The 25,921-nt window shown below is 45.7% G+C and overlaps 1 protein-coding gene across 3 annotated transcripts in view; it reads right to left on the bottom strand.

Annotated features, from left to right (window-relative positions):
- SYN3 (synapsin III) overlaps positions 1–25,921 on the bottom strand; it is a 435,938-nt gene that overhangs the window by 354,300 nt on the left and 55,717 nt on the right. The gene's annotated exons all lie outside the window — the stretch shown is intronic.

Here is a 25,921-nt window from a genome sequence, read left to right as displayed (position 1 = left end):
CTTTTTCCTTTTCCTTTAACATGGGTTTACAGTTAAGAGGCTGTCTTGAGTCTCAGAAGAGACTTTCGACTTAGAAAAGCTGTTGAGATGGAAAGACTATGGGGGAGTTTTGAAGTTGGATTAAATGCATTCTGCACTGTTATATGGCTCTAAGCTTATGGGGGTCAGGGAGTGGAATGTGGCAGTTTGAATAAGTATGGCCCCCATGGGTCCATTTGAATGCTTAGTCATCGGGGAGTGGGGCCATTGAAAAGGATTAGAAGGACTAGGAGGTTTGGCCTTGTTGGAGATTTCAAAAGTCACACCAGGCCCAGTGTTGCTTTCTCTGCCTGCAGATCAGGATGTAGCTCACAGCTATTGCTCCAGCACCATGTATGCTGCCATGCTCTCCAATGCTACAATAACAGACTTAATCTCTAAAGCTATATAAGCAACCGCACGATTAAATGCTTTCTCTTATAGACGTTGCCATGGTCATGGTGTCTCTTCACAGCAATAGAATAGTGACTAAGACATCTGCCACGGGCGGAAACTGGTCCCAGGGTGGTCAGAACTTCTGTCCTCATAGGGCCTTAACATGGATGGAAAGGAAAAGTAAACCCTGTTAAGAAGACAGGGTTAGGAGTGAGTGAGTGTCATGTCAAAGTTGGGGGCGGGGCAGCACTGGGATTTGGCCAGTGAAAAGAGCAAGGGGAGTAACAAATGCCATTGATGGGGCTTGGCTCTTCAGATAGAAGGTCAGCCCGTCTAAAAGTGCCGAGGGTAGACTGTATATGGGAGTGTCAAAGACCAGCAAGGGCCAGAACTTGGCTAGTGAGAAAGTATGAGGTAGGAGATGTGGTCAGAGATTATGGGGCTCAGTGAGGATCTGGAATTTTATTCTGCAGGAGATGGTGCAATGGATAAGCTTTGCCATCCCAGGGAAGGTGGCAATTCTCCCCTTTTCCTTTATCACCACCACTACCACCACTACTTTTGGCAATGAAAAATGTCAGAATCAACTTTGAAAAGACAGAACTTCTTTTTATGTTTAATAACTAAGGCTGTAAGATATAAGGTATAAAGTAATAAGATACCAGGCGCCAGATATTATGTTATAGAGGAGCCTATCAAATGGGCATGGGGAGAGAAGGAAAGGGGAGAGGGGTACCCCAGAGAGGGGGGGGGACAAAGAGTGAAAAGGAGAGAGAGTAGAGAGACCATGTGGAAGGTTTGTCCTTTTATATGGCCCTGGGCAGGACCACGACCCTGTGGCAGGTAAGCAATGACATCACAGGTAGGCAGACAGACAGAAGCAGAAGCCTAACACTTCTGATTTTAAAGGAATTTCATAACGATATGGGTTTGATCCCCCAAACCTAGATGCACAATTTTTTTTTTAAAGGAGGTCAGGTGGAATTTGATAGCTAAGAGACAGTAAAGCCGTGACTTGATTCTGTCCTGATGGTCAGGGTTCCCAAGATAGCTGCATCCATAAGAAACAGCACCCAAGACTCAAAGGGTCATATCTCATGTCCTTTCCCCATGTCAGGTGGAAAGTTCAGGGAGGTGGGCGGAGAGCTTTTGACAATGTACCCAGAGCAGGATGGATGTTCCACAGAGGAGTGAAGGAAAGGAAAAAGAGGTAGGTGAAAGGGTAGAGGAAGGGGAAGAGGGGCATCAGGGACAGAATAAAAGAAGCAGATGGTAGGAATGGGAGGAGAGGGGACAGGAGAGGCCTTGAGGCCTTGCATGGGTGTCCAACCTTCTGACATCGTGACTTAATGTTGTCATCTACAAGCATGTTGGGCTGCATTCAGAGCTATCAATGGCTCATGGGCTGGATATGCGTGCAGGAGGAACAGAACCAAGGCCTCATCTTTTCCCATCTCTGGTGTTTTTATGAGGTTGAGAGAGCACCGCCCAAATCTTGCCAGCCACAGTGACCTTCTGCTACCTGCAATGGACAGTGCGCCCAATTAGCCATTTCAAGACCACAGCTTAGACTTGGATATGAATATTAGTTAATGAGTCCTTTTTTAAAACCAGTTATTTTGTTTTTTATTTTAATAATAATAATAACAACAACAACAATTATTATTATTATTATTATCATTATTATTATTATTATTATTTTTATTATACAGTGCTCTGCCTGCATGTACACCTGCAGACCAGAAGAAGGTATCAGATCTCATTATAGATGGTAGTGAGCCACCATGTGGTTGCTGGGAATTGAATTCAGGACCTCTGGAGGAGCAAGCAAGTGCTCTTAACCTCTGAGCCATTTCTCCAGCCCTAGTTAACGAGTCTTTGACATTCATTTCTCAGTGCCAAGGAAGGCGCTGCATGGCTCCATGGTGCTCTCCCACCGAGGAATGTTCTGGATGTTTAAAGACTGGGACAGGAAAGTACATTCCACTGGTCAGTAGTAGCAGCCAGTAGTCCACAGGTGAGTGAGAAAAAGACAAGAAGCAAGAATGGAGACCAGGGAGCAGGGGTAGATAGGGTGAGGGGCATCAAAAGCTGCAGCTGGGGTGGGATTCTGGGGTCAGGGACCAAGAGATTCTCAGGTGAGGGAACTGCATGAGGAGCTGGCAGAGGGCATGGAAAGAAATGTATGCAGAAAGGGAAAAATTATATGGTGATGACAGGGACATCGCATCCATATAGGTTTGAGAAGGGCAAATGACTCTTCTTTGTGTTTTTCATTTTCAAGATCCAACAGTACTGTCAAAGTTGTGAAAAGGAAAAAAAAAACCACTTAAGTCTTCCTTTTCTTTGTTCCCCTTGATTTGTGCCACTGCCTTCTCCTGAAACCACTGTCACCCTGTGCCTCGTCTGCCCTCTACTGCATCCAACCTGCATAATTAGAGGACAGACCTTCAACCCCAAGACAGACTCTACCACTTCCTGCTACCGGGCCCTCTGGAAATGTGGCCCAGGTAGTACCCAGGAAGATTCCCCTTCAGCTCCTCTTCCAGCTGTGAGGGACCACTGAGCACTCTGGAGAGCTGGCAGGGGGGAGCACTCACGGTGCTAAGTTTTAGGAAGGACATGATGAAGAACGTTCAGTAGGGTCAAGCATTTGTAAGCAGTGACATGGGAGCAGAGGACCCGAGTAAGTGACAGTGTGCAACAGGGATACTTAAGAGAGCAAGGTCCTGGGAAAAGGGAGCGGGAGGAAGAAAGTACCAGTATGTTCTATCATTATTTTTCATTGTCAAATAAATGCAATGTAAAACTACCATTTTAAGCGTACAGTTTAGCGGTGTGAAGTATTCATGTTGTTGTACAATCACCACGGTGGCCCTCTCCAGAAGTTTGTGTGTGTGTGTAAGAGGGGAGAAGGGGCGAGGGGTGTCTGTAGGCTGACTGCTGGGTACATATACGTGTGCATGTGGAGGTCAAAGGGCAACCTCAGGTGCTGTTCTTCATGAAGCATCTCCCACTTTTTGTTTGAGACAGGGTCTGTCATTGATGTGGGAGAGGTCTAATTGAGAAGTGCATCTAAGTCACTGGAATGGCTCTGCCTATTTGGAGTCAGAACCACAGCATTTTGGAGAGCTCTGAGGTCAGGGTGCCCTATTGGTGTTTTAACAGTTTCCTCAGAGATTGAAACCTTCTATCCTGCAGAGAGAAGCTCCAATAAACAGTAAGGTAAGACAACTCAAAACACTTTCAGGAAGTCCCTGAAACTGACCAGACACTAGGACTCTCCCTATCAAAGTAAGCAACAAAAGTTGAGGGGCCCTCTGAGACTAGCTGGTGAGAACTGCACAGAGGATTCTGAGACTGGTCCAGCTGCTTGGAAGAAGCAGACACTGACGGATCTGCCAGGAAGAGGTTTAAGTAACTGAGGCACCTGGAAAGGACACTTCCCAACATGCTGAGCTGCCTGCAGGCTTGCGCAATGTGCTCCAGCTTCCCAGCTTTGGTGAGCTGTCACTCATGCTGGGATGGGCTTTGGTGGTAGAGCTGTCTTTGAGTCATTTCTACTTCCATAAGTAACCCTTCACCCATATTTTTATAAGCAACCTCAATAAAACTTAGGGTTCACCAAGTTGGACTTTGTTGGTACACTTACTTAAGTCTATTACGGGTTCTCTATCTGGGAGGAGTAGATGTGTGTGTTGCATCTACCCCAGGCAACGCTTTTTCACACAACAGCCGTGTCCAGCCCCCAAAGCATCAGCCCCCAACTAGAACAAACCCCTTTTCTCCCAAAATGACCAAGACTCGCCTAGTCCTCCTTTGCCCAGGCTGCCCAAGGCCAGCACAATCCTGCAACTCCAAAGCTGCTCAATACCAGAGCAATCCCCCTGCTCCTGAGCTGCTGAGGGCTTAACCAAATGCAAACCCTGTAAATGCGGGGAGAGGAGCTATTTCCTCTCCTTGGCTCACACACCTGCCACAGGAAGCAGACACGTGCTCTCTGGGACCCAGAGGCCTGGCTGAACTTGAGCTTCAACAAGCAAATGAGCATTGCCTGGACATAGGATGGCTTAGCACGTCCCAAGCTAGTTTTCTGGGAGCTACCGAATAGCCTAAGGCCCCATCTGTTTTCAATCTTGTTAAAAAAGGGCCTCATACGCTGGCGCCTATTTAAAATAACGCACACATGGCGTTTCTAAAATGGAGAAGAAAAAAGGGCTGTGCTTTCCCCGCCAGCATAGCTTATGTGTTTATTTTGGCGCAAGCATTGGGAGTTCTGAGACAAGACACAGCTAATTCCTCTTTCTGAGGTTGATTTGCAAGTCCCTAGGCTTTTGCTCCAAGCATTTTAAGCAGCTCAGTTTGAACTGGTCATCCATGCAAAGGTCCACTGTGAAATGGTTCCAAACTAATATGAGGCTCAGCGAAGGGGGAGCCCTGGGACCACTTTCTTGTGTGTGAATGGGCTGTTTCTCCCACTTCCTTTCTCTAGCAGGGACTTATGTTTCTAGAAGGTCAGGTCCTTTTTCTTCCCAAGCATTCATTTTCCTCTCAAGAGGCCACAGGAGTTCCAGCATGACGTGGCCCAGGTAGGGCTTTGAGCCAACTTGAACTGAATCCCTGAACAAAGATCGGAAGGGACAGTGTCTGGGAAGAGGTCTCATCTGTGCTCAGCTTGTCCCGTGTCAAGAAGCGGAGGCGGGAACTCTGTTCATACTCTGAGAAAAGAGTATAAACCCTCTGTACCGCCCAACAAATGATGTGCTGGGGCTCAGCGACTACTATGAACAGGGCTGCGATTCATGGACATGCACAATATCTGGCCCAGTCCTGGGTTTGGGTTCTGGGGGTACACCCAGCAGTGGGACTGTGTGGTTTGTATAGGAATGTCCCCCATAAGCTGGTGTGTTGAATGCTTGGTCATAGGGAGTAGCATTATTAGGAGATGTGGCCTTGTTGGAGTGGGTGTAGCCTTGTTGGAGAAAGCATGTGGAGGTGGGCTTTGAGGTCTTAGATGCTCAAGCTATGCCCAGTGTGGTACAGTCTCTTTCCACAGCCTGCCAATCAAGATGTAGAACTCTCAGCTCCAGCACCAAGTCTGCCTGAATGCTGCCATGCTTCCCACCATGATGATAACGGACTGAAACTTGGAAACTGTACCCCAGTCTCTCTCTTTTTTTCCCATAATTTATTTTTTATTTTATGTTCATTTTTTTTTGTATGCATATATGTCTGTGTGAAGGTATCAGAAGCCCTGGAACTGGAGTCATAGAGAATTGTGAGCTGCCGGGTGGGTACTGGGACTTGAACTCAGGTCCTCTGGAAGAACAGCTAGTGCTGTTAACCACTGAGCCATTTCTCCAGCCCTGGTAAGCCAGTCTCAATTAAATGTTTTCCTTTATCACAGTTGCCTTGGCCATGGTGTCTCTTCACAGCAGACTGAAAATGCGTGTCTGTAGATTGTCACACTGAAGCTCTCTGACTTTGCAGGTTCTGAGAAAACATCACCTGAGTATAGAGTCTATCCACACACCCATCAGCTCCCACCGCCAACATGTCCTCTACCCTAAGTGAGTGAAAGACAAACAGGATAAGAGAGAAAAAACAAAAACAAAACAAAACACAGCAAAACAAGGGCACCAGGGGCAACAGTAATAGCTCAAATCACTTTCTGAACCTTCTCTCTTGCTTTGGTCTGAAGGACCCAGGAGGCCCGATCTGCACTTGGTAAAAATGCCAGTGGCTGACGTGGTGGCTCTTAAAAATTAAAAATTACAGCAGAAATAATGACAACACAAGTAAAAAGTGTTGTGTTTTATGGAGTTGAAAACAGTGCACAAATGACCTTACTATTTCCCGTGGCTATGGAGGAATTATAAAAATATTTTATTAGTAATCTAATATGCATTCATTTTGTATTAAAACACTTTTTAAAAAAAATACTAGGGTTTGAACCTAGGGTCCAGCCTGGGCAAGTACTCTGCTGTCAAGCTATGACTTGGCCCCCTTTAAAATTTTATTTTGAGACAGGTCATGGTAAGTTACCAAGGCTGGCCTCAAAAATCACTACGTAGTTCAGGCCAGCCTGTGGGTCCACCTTGCTGCCATCACTCACTGCTGTGTGGACCGGTAGGTACATCAATGACCTCTGCCTAGCTGGAAAGTGGGTGGCCCTTCATGAGGCAGCCGTATCTGGTGTGGAAACGGGGCAGATGTGGGGTGCCAGTGTTTTTCTGTATTTGTCAGTTCCTCCATTCACAAGTAAGTCAGGCTAGATCCATTTTTCGCTGAAGCAAATCCAGTTCTGGCTACATGCCAAACACAGCTACTCTGCTATCTCCATTTGTAACTAAAGAAATGGGAGCTCAGGACATCGAGTCCATCACTACCAGTCCCATAGGTGAAAAAGGGCAGAGCCCAAATCCCACCCCTTATCCATCTCAGCCTAGACACAGCCCTGACCACCACACCACATTCCCTGAATACTCCTCTGCTCTGAATACACCAAGGCCATTTCCTTCATGCAGACTAAATGCTATGTAATAGTAATGACAGTTCAAATGGGCCTTCTTACTTCCAGAACTCTACTGTTATTTCCCACAAGATATACACAGAGGGCCGTCCAGGGGAGGATTATGGGAAACCAAAAGCACACAGAGGCCTGGTAGGGAAAGTAGACGAGTATGCCAAAGATAAGGGGTGAGTTAGCACTGGGAGCCAGGAGAAGAGAGTGTCAGCCGGGAGTTCAAGTCCTACCTCAGACACACAAGTCTACATTGCCCGAGACTCTGTGGGTCTGCTCTTACCATCTGCAGCACTAACAGTTCAAGGTCACTGGAGGGAAACTGGGCTACAGATAGTACACTGGTGCCGATCTATACAAATTCATTTCTTTCTTTTCCCCTTTCCTACTTTCCCCCCATCTTTCCTTCTTTCCTTCCTTCCATCTCTGTCTGTCTGTTGTTTGACAATGTCTCACTAATATATCCAAGAACGACCCTCAACTCCTTGGTCATCCTGCCTCTACCTTCCAAGTGCTGGGATGACAGGCCTGCATCTCTACATTCAGTTTGTGTGAGCTGCATGGTTAGCCTGCGCCATTCTCTATTTCTGCGCGCGCGCGCACACACACACACACACACACACACTCCTATAAACATATTTAATATAAGGGGTTCATATTGTCCCTGTTATTTTTATTTTTAGTGTGAAATATTACATTTCATAAAGCCTATAGGGGAAAGAAAGTCTACTTCTGAACTGATCAGAAACCAGAAAGCAGTTTTGGCCACCCTACCCAGAATGTGCCCGATCTCCTGATTAAGTAGGGTCGAGTGTGGTTAGTGTTTAGATGGGAGAATCCACAAAGGAAAGAATGGAGAATCCGTTCTAGAGAGATGGATAAAGTTGTAAGCACGGGGCTGGCTAGATGGCGGGATGAGTAAATGAATGAATGGTTATCTGTATTGATAGGTATTGTGTAAAAATAACATTATTTGACATCAAGACACAGACAATGCTTCCAGGAGTATGAAACCTTCTAAATTAATTATCTGGTTCTTCCGAAATCATCCATGGCGACCACAAAGCAGAGAGAGAGGAAAAGAGAGCAAATGGAGGACAGGTTTAGCAGGGTAGGAAGGGCTTTGGTGTTGCCTAAAGACTTTGGCCTTGAGCCCACAGACATTGAGGAGCCTGGACCACGGAGGGCAGTGGGAGCCAGAGGGAGACCAAAGCAATTGTGCAAGAAGAAGCAAATTAAGAGGAGTCATCAAAATCCCATTCAGTCCAACGAGTGAAGTGTTTGGGGGTGCCTGGCAATTGGCTGGCCCAGAAAGGGGAGGTGCAAACCCATTGCTTTTCCTGGCAGTGACAGAGGGACTGGGTCTCCTCCTTGTCTGGATAGCCTGCAAGCTTTAGGCAGGGAGGGGCTGCCCATTGGTACACTTCCATCCCAAACAGACTGGCAGCCCACTCATAAGCTCATGAGAGGGACCGCCGTGTTATCCAGGGAGGAAAGGAAGGCTAGTACCACGGACACAGAAGGACAGCAAACCAGAAATGCAGTCTGTGGCCCTGAGAAAAGTGCCCAGAAAAGTGCATTTGTCTGGAAGAGAAGAAGCAACAGGTGAATTAAGTGGACAGTCTGCCAGCCGGAGGAACCATCATAGCTCACCAATTAGGACATGACCCGCTCCGTCTCTGGCAGCCTCGGTTGCCTATCTGAGAAATAAGGAGACTTGGCAGTTGCTGAAATATGAAAGGCAGTGCTAGGGGAGAAGCAGTGACTGCGAAGTGCACTGAACTGAACCTCAGTGACTCACTGTCCTTCTTGCCCCCTTGGGAACTCCCCCAAATGCACCCTTAGGTGCCCGATGCTGGGCCTTTCCTCTGCTTCCTGCTGCTGATCTTTATCAATGCCAAGCAAGTCCTCTCTCTTTACAATACCTCAAAGCCAGACTGGCAGGAAGAGTCGGCAAGGTAGGTGGGGTCGGCTCTGTCTAACGGCATGGCTTGGGTAAGGGGCTCCAGTTCTCCAGTTGCAGTGGATGTCACATCTCAGCTCAGCCTTCTACTGGCCCTGTGGCCTTGGCCAGCACTCTTCCCCTCGGTGAGTCTCAGTTCCATCAGTTCTGAGCTTGCTTGGGGGATTGTGGCAAAAACAAAATCAGTTTGTACAGATCAACTGCCTGGATTGTGACCTGTCAAACATTCTGCATCACAACGGCATTGCTTTCTCTGTCACTCATATCGAACTAATGCTTTACATTATTAGTTCATTACCAGGCAAAAGGAGACTCGGGGCATCTCAGTTTTGGTCTGAACTCTATAGCTTCTTTTATTTTTCCCTTTACTTTAAGTAGGGTTGAGAAGTACTTGCTGGATGCACACTCTGTACCTGGACACTAATTATGTAAGTGAGTAAGTGTTCATTGCCAGGCACCCGTCACAAGCTCCTATCACCCCAGGTGCCTTTACCATCAGAGCGTGTGAGGGGTGGTGGGCAATGCACGTAGAAGCCAGAGGTCAATCTCAGGTGACTTCCTCAGGATCCTTTCATCTTATCTTTTTTTTTTTTTTCTGAGACAGGGTCTCTCTGTGTGGCCTTGGTTGTCCTAGGTTCACTTTGTAGACCAGGGTGACCTCAAAGTCACAGTGATCTGCCTGCCTCTGCCTCCCAAGTGCTGGCATCAATCATCTTATCTTTTGATATAGGGTCTCTAACTGGCCTGGACCCTGCCAATTACTCTAGATTGCTGGCTGGTAAGCCCCAGGGATCCTCCTGTCTTTGCCTCCCCAGCTCTGAGATGACAAGCATATACCACTATGCCCGTGTTTATATGTGGGCATTGGGGATAAGAACTCATGTCCTCCTGTTTGTACAGCAAGCACTTGACCAACTGAGCTGTCTCCCCCACTATACTATCATAGCTTTTTACACTACTGCGGATTTTAACAGAATTGCATTTAAGGGGAGGGGGGCACGGCGGAAGAGCAGAGGTTGCATCTGTCTTCCCTCAACCACAACTGACCTATCACTTAGCCTAGAGAGGCACTCTATTTGTAGGATAAAGATCCCACCCTGTTCTCAGCAGGCAAGTGAACAGGTAGTAACAAAGTCATCTGGTACATGTCATGGTAGACGTGTGCACAAGGCACCGTGAACACACGGAGAGGAGAGGAGGAGGTGAAAGCAGTGTGGAGATAAAACCTGAAATGAATTGTCATATATAAAAAGAAGACCAGTGGTAAGGACGTCCCAGGGAGATATGTGTAAGACCAGAGACAGACTATGACTCAGGAGGGCCTGGAGTCAGGAGGACTGGGGTCTAAAATGGAATCTGGGAGGAATGAAGTGGGAAAGCCTCTGATGGGTTTGTGTGTCCAGGATACATTGCCAGGTGAGCCAGCATCAAGGCTAGGAACTGTCAATGCAGACTCTGGAGTCACACTGACTGTGACTTCCACCTGTCACTCATGAGCCATGTGGCTTTGGACTAGCCCTGGTTACCTTATTTGGAGAATGGGGGACTTTATGATACCTACTTCCCATAGGGAGTTGATGAGGATGAGAGAAAGACGTTTGCAGCAAACGCCCAGTAGGTGCCTAATGCTCAGAAGCATGGGAAACAGACGCTGGGATTATTGCCCCCTGGCTTAGCGCTATCATGGGACAACACTTGTCTGTGGAAATTCTAAGGACACCCTATGACCTCTCTGAGGAGGGGGGTCCAAGAGAAGTTTGATTTATATTGAATTCTATTCCAAAGTAAGTAGAGCACTGGGGAAGCTCCTGGGGACTACAGAAGGTAGACACTGCAGAACATACAAACCTCAGCTATCAGCTTCTAGGCACGAAACAATCTGCGCAGACATTTCCATGCAGAAGCCCTGTGTATGTGTCGGCCCCACTCCCTTCCCCAGGAGACGTGCTCAGGGTGGGCTGGGAGACTCCTTAGACAATATAACAGATTCATTTCCAGTTTAGCATAACAGCCAGACAGTGTTCTGCCATGAAGTCATCCAAGTCAATTAAGTGGTGTTTTTCCCTGCTGAGCATTCAGAAGTCCCCTTGGTTCACTTCTGGGTTTCTGGGGTGTTCCATGATAGGTTCTGCCCTGAATTAATTAATGGCCCCCTGGAGTCCCTACTGGAAGTCAATGGCTCCTATCTAGCGTGTAAGCATACCTGGGTTGGGGGTCTCTGGCAGAGCTGGGGTAGCTCAGTGGGACTCCTTTCATCGTGGAATTGGCTGGATCCTAAGTGGTGAAGACAACAGTAGGGCTGGCGGGAAATGTCGAGTGGCCAAGCAAAAGTTGAAGGGCAAATCTGGGACAGAGGTACGAGGAAGGCAGGGCAAAGGGAGCTGGGAGGGTGGCCATGCACCGGAGACTCAGGCCCTGGCTTTTCAGCAGACTGGAAAAATGGAGTTACAGCGAATGGAGCAGCCCAGGGGAAATGGTCAGCTAATGTGGTCAAGATGAAGTTGACAGTGGCGTTGTTTCAAGACGATGCCAGCCTGACCCCATCGCGCGGGTCTGAATATGCTCTCTGCATTCTAAGGAAATCAAGTCGCCTCTACACTTTTCCAACAGAAATGACAGGCATAACAGCGGATACTAAAAAGAACACCGTGGTGAACTCCAATCCATGGGGCACTCACCTTAAACCTCTTACCTGAGGACAGCATAACCAAGGATTGGGTGTGCTTCAGCCTTGAATGCTACTTCTATGTCCATCTCTCAAACACACCATGAGCAGGTAAGCACGGACATACAGTCTCATCATTCCACAGGTTAATCAGGCTAGTGCCCGTTTGGCCTTGCTTGCCCCTAGGACACACTTTTAAGTTGTATAGTAACTTGGGGTTTCTATTGCTGTGACGAAACATCATGAACAAAAAACAAGTTGGGGAGGAAAAGGGTTTATTTGCCTTACACTTCCATATTGCTGTTCATTATTACAAGAAGTCAGGACAGGAACTCGGAGGCAGGAGCTCATGCAGAGTCCTCTTGGATATCCGGTTGTTGCCTGGTGTCATGGAGATGTTGTAGTTTTGGACCTATAGGACCTTCACACACTCCAGCAGCTCACTGATGGGGTGGGCCAACTCAAAGCTCTGGATCTGGGCTTGATCAGCCTACCCATACCCACATGTTAGGGACAGGCCAATGTGCAGCCATCTTCTCAGAGCCTAGGTTTCTATCTCTCCAGCAGTCTGCCATTTACCAGAAACCAGCTGACCCTGTCCTGGTTCGGCAGGTAGACTAAAGATAAGATTTAGATGGAGCCACCCTGTTGTAGTTTAGCAGTTAGATTAGATAAAGATAGCAAAATATTCGGTGTGACCTGCTTGGAATTCCTCGCATCTTGAGATAGCCTGCAGCTGGGTTGCCATAGCAATATGCTTCCCTGTCCCCTGCCTTATAAAACCTTCTACCTGAAAAATAAATTTTGAGAGCTTGATCAAAGACTTGCTCTCCTTCTTCATGTCTTGTGTTCTGTCCCTATACAGGAGACTTCTCCTCCCGAGCTTTAATCGAACCCCCGCTCGCCGGGGGCCCCCATACCACTGGGATGAGCTCTCCCGTCCTGCCCCAGCTGGCTCATCCAATGCCATAGCCAGCAAGGGGCAGAGCCAGCTCTCCCCGATCTCATGCCCTTAAGGTTGAGGCTGAAGAATGGCATTCATTCTCATGCCATTCCATCAGGGTCAGCTCTATTGTGCTGTCCATCACAGATTCAGGGTCCACTCTCCCAAGTGCTGCAGCAGGTGAGGGGCTCAGCCAGCTCTCCAGATCCTGGATGCTTTTATTTTTTTAAATTGAGGTTCCCTCCTCTCATACGATTTTATCTTGTTTCAAGTCAATATAAAACTAGCCATCACGCACAGCTTGTACCTAAAGCCCTTATAGAAGAGATTGCTATATACCTCCTTTTCCAGATTTACCTCCCATCATCCCTTTCCTAATTTTAGTTTTGTTGTTGTAACATAAAGGAACCTAGGAGAGGAAAGGGCTTATTGGATTTACAATTCTACGCTACAGTCCGTCATTTTGGGGGGATTCAGGGCAGAAACTAAAGCAGCCGGTCACATCACATCCACAGTTAAAAGCCAAGAAAGAACAAATGAAGTTTTGCTTGCTGGTTAGCTCAACTTGATCTCTTATACACTTCTGGAACCCCTGACTAGGGAATGTTACTGACCAAGCTGGATTAATTAAGAATTCCCAATAGACCTGCCCACAGGCCAGCCAAATGTTGACATTCCCTCACTGAGACTTTTGTCCCAGGTGATTCTCCATTATGTCAACTTGACAGTTAAAATTAACCAGAACAGTCTTTTCTCATGCACTCTATCATCTGATCTTTTCTCCATATGTGACAAGCTAAGATATAAAACATGTTGTTTAGCTGGAAGGCCCGATGGCCACATCTGTCTGTTGATTTTTCCATTATTTTTTTTCTCCAACCCCTAGCTGATCACCTGCTTCTCTGAAGACCCTCTGGACAATGTCCCACAGCAGGGAAGTCTCTGGAAAACATATACCATGATGTATTATAGCCACCAGATGACAAACTCCTTGAGGTTGAAGAACTGTCATTAAGACCAAGTACAAAGCAGGTGTTCAATGTTATATATATATGAAGGGCTTGCTGAATTCTCCTTTTGGAAACAAACCTAATTTCTACTGGTGTCTCCTTTGTCTAACAATGGAGGGAAGGCATGCGTTGGTGAATCAGAATGACAGTAAGGAAAGGTAAATTTCCAAACATAATGGCTAGAGGCCAGACCTGTGAGTTTGACAACCTGGCGTAAGACAATAGACTCCCAGCTAGGTGTGGTGACACACATGTAATTCCAGTATTTGGAAAGCTGTGGCAGGGGGCAGGAGGGTGGCTTTGAGTTTGAGGCTACACTGAATTATACAGAGAGTTTAAGAGCAGTCTGGAATACATACTGAATACCTATATCCCTCCCCTCCCCCCAAAAGGAAAGAAGGAGAATGGACCAACCCCTTTGATCCTCACCCCTCTCCCTTCTAATTAGTGCATAGAAACCCACCTCTTGGGGCTGGAGAGATGGCTCAGAGGTTAAGAGCACTGACTGCTCTTCCAGAGGTCCTGAGTTCAATTCCCAGCAACTACATGGTGGCTCACAACCATCTATAATGTAATCTGATGTCCTCTTCTGTTCTGCGGGTGTACATGCAGGCAGAGCACTATATACATAATAATAAATAATTAAACCTTTTAAAGCCCCACCTTTCTCTTACCCTGTCCCATATTTCCCCATATATTCTTCAAGACTTAGCTCAAGTATTCAAGAATGGTCAGTCATACCAGGACGATTAAATCTCCTCTAACAGAGAATATGAGGCAGACCAGAGGGACCATCTAATTGGCAAAATGGTTCCTGCTGTACTTGGAATCAGGGGGGCTCCTAAGCACAGGAATCAGTAGCCCTCTAGTGCCCACTTGATAACTCTGTTCTCTGGCCATCAGCTAGGGAAATAACTCCAGCCTAGACACCTACCTAGAAGGCCTCTCATAGGTCAGTGTGAAAAATAGGGATCTCATGAGATTAAATGAATTTCTTTGTTATTAAAACCATTAAGAAGGAACTAATGGCTCCTTAACGTGAAAGACCAAAATGAACAAAACAAAAACAAAAGCAAAAAAACAAAAGCAAAGCAAAACAAACGAACGAAAAACAAACTAAAACCCCAAACCCCGAAACAACCCATTGGCAGGTGGAGAAATGATATAGAATAAAGCAATGGCCTGGGAGATGAGAGCCTGGGTTTTCTGTGATGTGGTCAACACCCATAGCATGAGGTGCACGATGGCTCTGGTCTCTTCCCTTCTAATTTTTCAGCAGTTAAAACAGTACATCAGTAGGTTGAGGGTCTAGAAAAATAGCTCAGTGGTTAAGAGTGCTTCTCAGCACTCATACTAGGTGGTCCACAACCACCTAAACCTTCAGTTCCAAGAGATACGACACTCTTTTTCTTGTCTCTATGCATATACAAACATATACACTCATGGAGACACCCAAATAAAAAACGAAATAAATTTCCCCCCAAAAGTAGATTGGATTGGATAATCTGGCTCTACCCTCCCATGGCTGTAACATTATTCATTTACTCACATCCATTCAATAAAGGCCTACCTAACACCTAAACCCTGTCCCTGACACCCATCAAACCCAGGATCCCCACCGTAAGGTATCAGGGAAAAATTAGAAGGTGCCAGTTGCGTGTGGAAATAGCAATGGGGCCTGTGATTAGTTGTGTGTGTAATGAATGGAAACACACATCTCAACAAGAGTTCCTCATGCAGGCTTTCCCAGATTGTGTGTGGAAGATTTTTAGTGTATGGTTGTGTCTTTGCCATCTCTTAATAATCTAAGAAGAAAGAAGAAAAAAACCCACACTAGAAACTACTCAGGGATCACGTGGCCAGGATAAGAACTCAACTGTCAAACTAGCATTCTCTATACACCAGGTTCTACTCTGGCTTCTTCACGTACGGTAACTCTTTTCAGACTATAGGTTCTTACTACGGCTACTGGTTTACCTATGAGGAACCCTCAACTACTCCATAGGGTCCTATAGAAAGTTGCAAAGCTGGGACTCACAGCCCACTGATGGAGCTCCAGAGAGTAGGTCTTTACACTCTTCCTGTGGTTCAAAGGTCAAGGGTATCTGTAGCCTTTGGGATGAAATAAAATAACGAACAGAACTTCCGGACAGCAGAACGTTGCAGCAACAAGCCAGAAACATCCAATGACCAAGGGCCACTAGGGTGAGTGGGGGAAAGGGTAGTCGTGTGCTGGAGAGCATCACATGTGAGTTTGTAATGTATCCAGTAGATCAAAAGATCGGAGTGAGATGCCTGAGACACCTCAGGGGCCTGAGACAAGAGGGGGATGGACAAATGCTCTCTGATGACAACATTCAAGAACAACACACATCCGGATACATGCACTTTGGTGAAGAGTCTGCTTTGGTTAAGTCAGAGCTGAAATCAAACGCTGCTGGTTTACACACTATGGGACAGTGTCTGGTCAATTCAACGATGCTCCCTGAACCTCAGTTTTTCTCAGCAACAGTCACAGCTGAAGATTAAATGAGTTAACACACGGCAACCTAAGAGGCACTTGTGCTGGGGTGCTTCAGTGGCAGTTTGCTGCTGTTGCCATTTATTACCACTTCCTAGTTTCTAGACTTAAATGGATGGGCCTAAAGGTAGAGCCAGGAAGCTGATAAACCCACACAAATCAATGCCATGGTTAAGACGAGAAACAGTCATTCGTCTGTTGAGTTATGGTTCAATTAGAACGTCCTAGCATCCCACCTGTTCTTTTTCTTTTCTTTTCTTTTCTTTTCTTTTCTTTTCTTTTCTTTTCTTTTCTTTTCCTTCTCCCTGTATTTCCCAGCTGGTTCTTAAATTTGAAGAGAAAGGGGCCTCCATGGAGACCTGTACACTTTCACAAATAATACAAAACAGAACGTCTGAGGTCAGGGTAAGCCAAGATAAACAAATAAATCTTGCAGGATTGTATTAAGAAAACGAGGCTTACTGGATCAGCTGTATAAGAGAGATGCCAAGCTCTGGTGAGTTTCAAACACAGGGAGGTCAAACAGGAAGATCAAGTTGTGGAGCACCTCAGAGTTCAGCATCAATGCTTGGAATAAATCAAGAACAGAAATTGTTCTACATGGGATGGGCTTCAGAATCCAGGGCTTGAGCAGAGTCCTAGAAATCTAGCTCCCATGAGACTTATAAATCACCTGTAGCACCTCCTTGGAGATTAAAGTGCCCAGGACCTATCAACATCATAAATGGGTTTGTGAAGGCTGGGCATCATCTAGAATGCAGATCTAAGATGGATGTTGGTCTGAGGGAAGTTAATTAAGGGATGCTTTAGGAAGCACCACCGCCACAGAAGGGATGGCAAATGTGGGAACAGGCTGGGGAATAGAAGATGAGCTACCTGGACATTTCAGCAGAGGTCTCTATCCATGCCACAAGGAGCTGTTGGGGTGGGGATGGCCCTTCATGGCCGTCTCATATTGGAATGGAGGGGCAAGGATCCATTATCTGCACTCAGGAAAGGGGTGTGACCTTGAGCAAGCAGCTTTCTTTAACTAAGGCATGTGTAAAAGGGGGTGGATGGCTGAGGGCTGTTCTGAGAACAATTCTAGCACCTGGAGGGAGAAATTCTTCATTCTGTCTCTCCCTTAGATTTATTTTTTATTTTTAAAATTCTCTCTGTCTCTGTGTCTCTCAGCATGTGTATACATGTATACATGTGAGTGTAGGTGCCTGTGGAATCCAAAATAGGAGTTTAAGGCAGTTGTGCGCTCCGCTCCCTCTGCCCCCAGCTGTGGGTGCTGGGAGTTACACTCTTTGTGAGTTACTTTTCCGTTGCTGTGATTAAATACTATATAGAAGGAAGGATTTATTTGGTTTATGATTCCAGAGGGTAAAAGTCTATCATGGCATGGCAGGGAGATATGGCAAGCAGGTGGTAGGCATGATGGTAAAAACAGTAAACTGGGGTCTCATATCTTTAAACATAAGCCAAAACAGAGAAAGCAGGAAGTGACGTGAAACTTTTCCTCTCAAAGCCTGCCCCCTATGATGCACTTCCTCCATCATGGCTGCCCCACTCAACCTTTCCCAAAACAGCGCCAAAACTGGGAAGCAAGCATCCAAATACCGGAGCCTATGGGGGACATTTCTCACCCAAACCACCTTAATGTCTGGTAGGGTTGTGTTGGATGCTGTTATTGCTCAGCCCTACATCCATCCATTGGATTCCTCTTTCTTATACCATGGGAGCTCAAAATCCCAAGTCTCTATGTCCCACATTCTTTTGCCACATGGTACCCATCTTTGTTTCTACCAATGGGAGTTAACTTTTGCGGGGACTCAAAGTGGGGGGCGGGCAGTCATCAACCCATCTGCTTCTAAGGTTAGTTAATACATGTTTTGCTGCCAGCAACAGTAGTTAGGCAGATGGTGGCAGTTCCCATAATGCTCGTGGGGATGTGGACTCAAGCTCCCCCTGGACAGTCATGACAGTGACAGCCATGAATGAAGACTGTGGGGGCTTTGCGTAATATGACCTCCCCTTTGGGTCCAATCGTTATATAAATCCTTATTAACTCCAACCCTTGGAAATATTCCAGAATCATTTCCATGTTTTTGGACTGTTCTAGTCTCATTTCTGTCGCTGTGAGAAAGCATTCTGATAAAAAAGCAACTTGGGGAAGAAAGGGCTTCTATTTCCAGGCTCATTGAGGGAAATCAAGGAAGGAATCCGAAGGGCAGTCTTCCACCCAGCGTTACTTCTGAGCAAGGAACTCACTTTATAGACAAAGAAACTCAACAGCAACCATGGAGGATACTGCTTGCTGGATAAGAGGGTCATGCTCAGCTTCCTTTCCTAAACAATTCGGACCGAGTGCCAAGAGAATGGTGCTGCCCACAGTAGCCTGGGCTCTCGTCAGTTGCCAGTGAAGACAATCCTCACAGACATGCTTACAGGCCAATCTGATCTAGGCAACACCGCAATGAGATTCTCTTCACAGCTAATTCTAGGTTAGTTTGATGGCTAAATCTAAACAGACACCAACCAACTACCATTTTGGAACACCCATTGTAGCTTCATACATTGGCATGCACGTGTAGGTTTGAAACCTCTCTTTAAAAAAAAAAATCATCTCCCCATCAAGGAGTAAGTGATAATGGTTATTATGTGGGCAAAAAGGAGATCATCCAGGGAAAAAATCGATTAAAACTTTTTACTAGATGCCACGTTGTACCTCTTCAGTTTGTCTGTTTGTTTTTAAATGAAAACAACCTCACAGCATTTATTGTCACTTGGTAATAATATAAGGGCCATCAAAATAATATGAATGAGTGTTTCAGACTATGCACCCAGCAGAAGACACCTTAAAAAAAAACATTCTCCTGCCTTCTCAACTTCTCCTGCCCTTTACCATTTCTAGCTGGAAACACTCTGGAACAGAATAATATTATCTCCTTTTAGCATGATCCAATCCAGTTATTTTCTTGACTTTAAAAAGTATTTTTTTTTAAAAGAATGAATCTCTTCTACATCATCGAATACGAGGCTCATATACACATCAAAGCCGATAGCACAGCCCTCTTTCCACATAATCCCTTGCTCACACAGCCACACCTGGATCCAAGGCCTACTTCGCGAGTGCCTGAGGAATTTGATGGCTGTTCCACCACCTTCTGCACCGTCTGGTCCTGGCTGCGGTATGCCATAGTGGAAACCACAAAGACTACATGAGTAGGAAGGCAAACTCAGAGAGCAACTTCCAGAACTCCATTTTCAGTTTTTAGTTATTTGAACCTATCACTTCTATAACACACACACACACACACACACACACACACACACACACACACACCTTTTTTTTTCCTATTAAGCATGTCACTTTCCTGTGAACTCCCTGCAATGGCATCAAATTGAGAGTTAGAACCATAACTACAGTTTATTGAGCACAAGCATGTGTGCCCGAAAACTACACTCAATATATTCATGAACTATTTAGCCCATATAACAATTGTAGTTCCAGGGGCTACAATTATTACCCTCACTTCTCTGATAAGGAAATCAATCCTTGGATATGTTGTAGGTGGAAGGCCAACGGGGCAGAAACAGGGTGGAGCTGAAATTCCCATCTCTACTCTTCCCTGCGGACACAGCCTCAGCCTTCAGCCTACACTTCCTCCCGTTGATATTGAGCCGGGTTCTACTCAAATATTGGATCCTTCCTGTTTTCTCATATGATGTCAATAAGCTAGGTCTCTCTGATCCTGCGTCACACTTCACACACGGCTTACTCATTCAGTGTGACCACATCAAACAGAATCCAGCACATTCCCTGTCTCACCTACCCTAAAGTCTTCAACCAATGACATGTCATAAACCGTTATTGAGGAGGTATCAAACAAAGTCAAGTGTGAGCCTTTCCCAAGCCGTTAGCTATACTTCTTTCAAGGTGTATGCCTTTTCCAAAAATTAATCATTTTCTACTATGATGACCAAGCTGTTATCAATGTTCAAACTAAACGAACTTCCAACTTGCACTTGTTATTTTGTTGACATGTTTCTTCAAGTTCCACCCTATTTTGATGGACAAAACCCACTGCTAATTAGGGTCTGTTCTTTTAAAACTCATTTTCTTAGAATTTCATACATATGTACAGTGCATCTTGATCAGATTCATTCTCACTCTCCCCGCTCCCTCCTTTTTTTAATCCGCTAAGACTAATTAATTAGTGCTGCCCACATGTACACGGGCGTGGGGCCATCCACTGCAGCATGGTCAGCCCTACCAGAGGCCATGTGTCAAGAGAAAAACTGATTCTCACACCCTGATGAGCCAGCAGCTGTCAATCGTGTCTTAGTGAGGAGTGAGGGCTTACAGCCCCACACCAGTTAAATTCTATTCTAAGAAAGGTTAACACATAGTTATTAATTGAACACCAATGTACGCATAAAAAAAATAAAGATGGGTTCATAAAGTGATTGGGGAGATTGCCACCAGGCTAGAGGGTTTGCTGTGTGATCACAAGGACCTGAGTACAGATCTTTAGTACCCACAGAAAATTTGGGTGAGGTGGCATACATATATCACCCCAACGCTATGGGGAGCCAGGTAGGCAGATAGGAGTGGGGGTGATGAGAGGGATGGGGGCTCCTTGACTAGCCAGTCTAGCCAATCAGTGAGCTCCAGGTTCAATGAGAGACCATGTCTCAAAAAGATAAGGTAGAATGGGATAGAGGCAGTGTTAAAAAAAGTGGGCAGTGGAGGTTAGAGGTGAACGGCGGAGCTGTACAGAGGAATGGAATCACACCACGCAACAGATCCACTTAAGAGGCTTAATAAGGAGACACAGAAACCGTCTGTCTCCAGAGACACATGTGGAGAGAGAGAGAGAGAGAGAGAGAGAGAGAGAGAGAGAGAGAGAGAGAGAGAGAAAGAGAGAGAGAGAGAAGTAAAGAGAGGTAAAGGGTAGTGAGAAGTAAAGAAGTAGAAAAGTAGAGAGAGAGAGAGAGCCATGTGGACTGTGTTTTTTATATGGCTCAGGGCAGGGCCACGCCCCCATGGCAGGTGAGCAGTGACATCACAGGTAGGCAGCCAGAAGCAGTATCCTAACAGGTAGACATTCCCTATTGACCTCTGGCTTCCACATATGTATACATGCTAGTGCAGCTGCACATATGTGAATACATGTGCAAATAACATACAGGCTGATCTTCCCTAAGCCAGAAATCTTAATTCCCAGATGTTCCCAGGCCAAAAGTCTTTGAGTACCAACCATGACACCCCTGGCCTCAAGCAACAGGTCATACTCAAAATACAGGTGCACTAACAATATTATTATAAAATCTCTACCAGTGTCTGCATTACATGTTAAATGGAAATAAATGTTGTATTTAGATCCAGGTTTCCTCCTATGGCATCTCATCCTCTATGTGCAAGTACTTCTAAATCTGATGAAAAATTGAAATTTGAAATACTTCTGACCCAGAGTACTCTAGATGAAAGATCTTTAATCTGTACAGCCTCTGCAGGTTCAAATATGTTGAACTAATTCACTCTAGAGAATTCATGAACAGGAACCACAAGGGAGCCTCTTGTGCTCAGATATGAAACAATGGCTTACCCAGTGTCCTCTGCTTCCTGCTTTCCTCTCTGACATTGTCAGAGGAAGGCACTTTGGTTCCTTCTGCCTTTATAACTCCATTAAGACCGAGAAAAGTCTGAACATGGTCATTCCAATGCATCCTCTCTCTCTCATGGGTTTGTGTGTATGTATGTATATAAATAATATATGTGTGTGTGTACGTGTATATGCATATATGTATACATACATATATATGTATATGTGTGTATGTATACAAACACACACACACACACACACACACACACACACACACACACACACATATATATATATATATATATCCTTTTTTCTCTTCTTCTCATTTTCAGTTTTACCAGAGCCCTGGGTTCCATGATACTAAATCTTTGTTTTTTTAAAAAAGAAAACACTTCTGTGGTTCTACTTAACATTGATCTATTTATCCATAAACCCCACCCTTTTGGTCTCAATGGGTGACTTGTGTCTGTGGAAAAGTGCCCTGGCCTCAAACAGAAACAGGAGAGCTTGGCAGGCCAACCGCCCTGGCCAAATCCTCTCTAGTTCCACCGGGACCCCCACCATAGGAGCCTGTAGAGGCAGCAGGTTATGTTGGATAATCAGATGCAAAGTGATGCAGCTCTCCACTTACTTCCCTGGGTGTGGGATTCCTGGCTCTGTGACAGCCAGGCAAGTGGTTTTGAAATTGTGGGGAAGAGGGTGGAGAGATGGGGTGGAGGCTTCCTCTAGGCCAACCACAACTAACTCTTTGACTCTGTCCAACAAAGCCCAGACAGTACAATCATCTGGCTAATCTGGCCCTCCGTTGAGAGGCCAGCTTAGACTAAACAGTGGTTTTTGGTCCTAAAGCTTCTCTTGAGTGCTGGAGGATGAGTGTGAAGTTCCAGGGGGTTGGGATTGCTTATGTGACCCACCCATTGATTCAGGTGGGCCTAAAGACAAGCCATTCAAATGTCAAGAAGAGTCTGAGAAGGGATGTCTTCCAGGGACAGATGCCCAAATGACATGCTAATTGGTTTCCTGACTAATTTGCTTCCTGGCTTTCCGAGGCTGGAAATGAGAATGACTAAATCAGCCAACATCTGCCATCACAACTGTAGCCTCCACAGACTCCCCAGCATCCTAGTGTGGTTATAGCAGCTCCCTCAGGTATCCGTCCCTGTATACAAATTTGGTACCTGCCACTTGGGCCCGAAGGCGTTGTTAAGATACAAGGCAGGAGATGGAAACATGCCTTGGGGTCATTGCAAAGGAGATGAAGAAGGTCCAGCTTGGTTGGCAACTGCACATTTGCCAGATGGTTTACAGAAAAACCAAGATTTTTGAGGCGAGATTAAGAAGCAGTCATTTATCACTCTTGGAAACCACCATGCTCCCAGCATGTGTGGAATCTGTCAATTATTCACTGTGCAAATATTTCCTTCAGTTCTAGTTTGCGCTGGGACCCATGCTGCTTTACAGAGTGAGATCCGGACAGCCATGGCCCCTGCCCTCAGGCAAATAATCCCACCCTAAAGATAGAGCTCAAATACTGAGGTGCAGGTGAGGAAGGAAGAAGTGAGGGGCCGTGAAAACCACTGAGTTTCCTGATTCAGATAGGGCTCAGGGAGAGAGTCTCTGAGGAAGCTACCTCTTTAAAGGGCCCAATTCACTCTTTTCAAAATATCACTCTAGGGCTAAAGGGAATGTTCAGTGCGTAAAAGGGCTTGCTGTGTGAGTGTAGGGTTCTGAGCTTGGATTCTTAAAACCCTTGTTAAGCTGAGTACAGCTGCAAACATCTGTTTTCTCAGTGCTGTTATGGAGAGATGAGAGAGGAACACAGGGGAGTTCCAGAGGCACCCAAGACATTTGGGCAAGAACACAAAGCAACAAAACAAGAGCCCCCTTTCTCACACAAGGGGGAAGGTGAGGCGTAACCCCTGAAGTGGTCCTTTGGCCGCCACATACACACATGGTACACAAGCTCCTGCATCACCATCACCACACACACACACACACACACACACACACACACACACACACACCAAAGACAAATCACTCTGGTTTTGCATGAAGAGTGAATTGGAGATTGGTAAGCTAATAGAGTTACGAGGCTGGTGGCGGAAAGTTCTGACGCGAGCTTGTGGTAGTTCAGCCAAGGAAGACTGGGACATCGGTGGAAGGACTGGGGAATCACGAGACCTAGAGTCAAGAGGACATGACAGAGGGTAGGTGTGGTGCTAGAGTGAGACTGCACAGGTCTGCAGCTAAGGCGGAAGGTCCAGGTGGCATTCTCCACTGAGAGAGGGGCAAGGGAAGACAGTGTATTGGAGTAAAAACAAAAACAAAACCAGTGGGATTGGTGTCTTGCCCTGTACTGGCCAACTTCCTCTGCCCTTGGGCCTCAACCTCACATGTTCTCCATGCCACTAGCTCCAAATGTTAAAAGCCCATCCACTTTCCAATCCAACTCAAACAGCATTCCATCCTCAGAGCCACTTCTGTTTATGGACGAGACCTTCTCTATCCTTCCCCACACGAGCTAGCTAACAGGGTAGACACTGGCAAATATTTGTAAAATGAACAAAAATAACCTGCTTTTTTTTTTTTTTTGCCATGGAAGGAAAATTAATAGACATTGGATTGACTTAAAAGCCACTGGGTCATACTGAAGTTCAAACTGTAGGTGTTTTAATATGAAGCCAACTCCATCAATTTGACGCTCAGAAGTTTTCTCCCTTCCTCTGACTCATTGGGATAAAAAAAATAAATAAAAGAGAGAGAGAAAAAGAAAGTACAAGAGGTGGGGCCGGGGAGATAGGCCATTCCTGTTCTTGAGTACTAAATAGTATTTCTTCCCATAAGAATTTTATTTACATTCACTGAAGAATGATAAGGAGAAGAGAAGGAGGAGGAGGAGGAGGAGGAAGGGTGGTAGTGAAATGGAGTAGGATGTGAGATAAGGGAGGGAGAGGAAAAGGAGAAATAATAACAGCTACAACCACTAACAGCATAGGAATCAGCAGCAGGAGAAGGACAGGATGAGGGAAAGGAAGGAGGAAGAGGACAGAGAGGGGAAAAGAGGAAGAGAAAGAAAGAAGATAGAGGAGGAGGAGGAGGAGAAGAGGAAAATAAACACCTATTCTGTCACTGACTCCTGCCCTCTTCCCCGTAACACCACTGTCACAAGCTGATGATACAAGTATTGTGAGAGCGTGGATGGAGAGCTCGAGAGGGCTCAAGCGTTGCTCAGGCAGGACAAGTCATTAAGAGGCAGAGTTGAGATTTGAACCTGCAGTCTGAATCCAGATCCCTTGCTCTGATGCGCTCTCCTAAAGTTGAGTACTGTGGTCCTACAAAGCAGGGTCTCGGTTTCCTGAATGGGGAGTCCCCAGTCAGGAATCCAGAAGTCTGGAGTCCAGTTCTTATTTCCCATGCTATTTTGCCTAGCCAATGTTTCTTTCTACATAAAATAAGGGTTCTGGATATTGATAACAGGAGTCATAATTCTGGTCTCTTCTGGAGTTTCAAATAATTTCATTTCAGCTACAGGGATACAAGAAAATGATGACACAGAGAGAGTAAATCATCTGGTCAACACTGAGCAGAAATAAAAGAGTAAGGATTCAAACAGGTTCTTCCACTGTTGTAGTCTGACTGAGGATGGCCTCATAGGCTCATGTATTTGCATACCTGGTGTTCAGTTGGTAGAACTGTTTGAGAAGGATAAAGAGGCGTGGCCTTGTTGGAGGAGGCACGTCTCTGGAGGAGGGCCCTGAGATTCCAAAATACTTTCCATTGCCAGTGTGTATCTTTCTCTGTCTACTTGAAGATCAAGATGTGAGCTCTTGTTCCTCCGCCCTGCCTTTGCTGTACCATCATGGACTCTTCACCCTCTGAAATCCTAAGCCCAGTTAAATGCTTTCTATTATAAACTGTCCTGGTCATGGTGTTTTGTCACAATAATACATCCACTATACTCCATAGTCAAAAATCAAAGGGCCAAAGATGGGACACATGGCTTTCCTTCTGAGCAGCTCTATTTGTCTCAGTTTTGTAGCATGAACAACTGCTTTTGATAGTTCCTTTGAGGAAAATGTCTCTATCTGGGATGGTTATTCTTGGTGCTTAGCTACATCTAGAGTGAACTAAAACCTAAACTGCTAGGTACCCCTGTGAGAGTTTCTTTCTCTCTCTCTCTCTCTCTCTCTCTCTCTCTCTCTCTCTCTCTCTCTCTCTCTCTCTCTCTCTCTCTTAATTAATTAAACTATTTGAAGGGGGATGAGCCATCTATTATCCAGATCTTTTG

This window comes from Acomys minous, assembly GCF_964271855.1.
Source record: "Acomys minous genome assembly, chromosome: 9".
Lineage (NCBI taxonomy): Eukaryota > Metazoa > Chordata > Mammalia > Rodentia > Muridae > Acomys > Acomys minous.
Note: the sequence above shows the minus strand (reverse complement) of the source record. Positions and strands in the feature narration are given on the sequence as shown.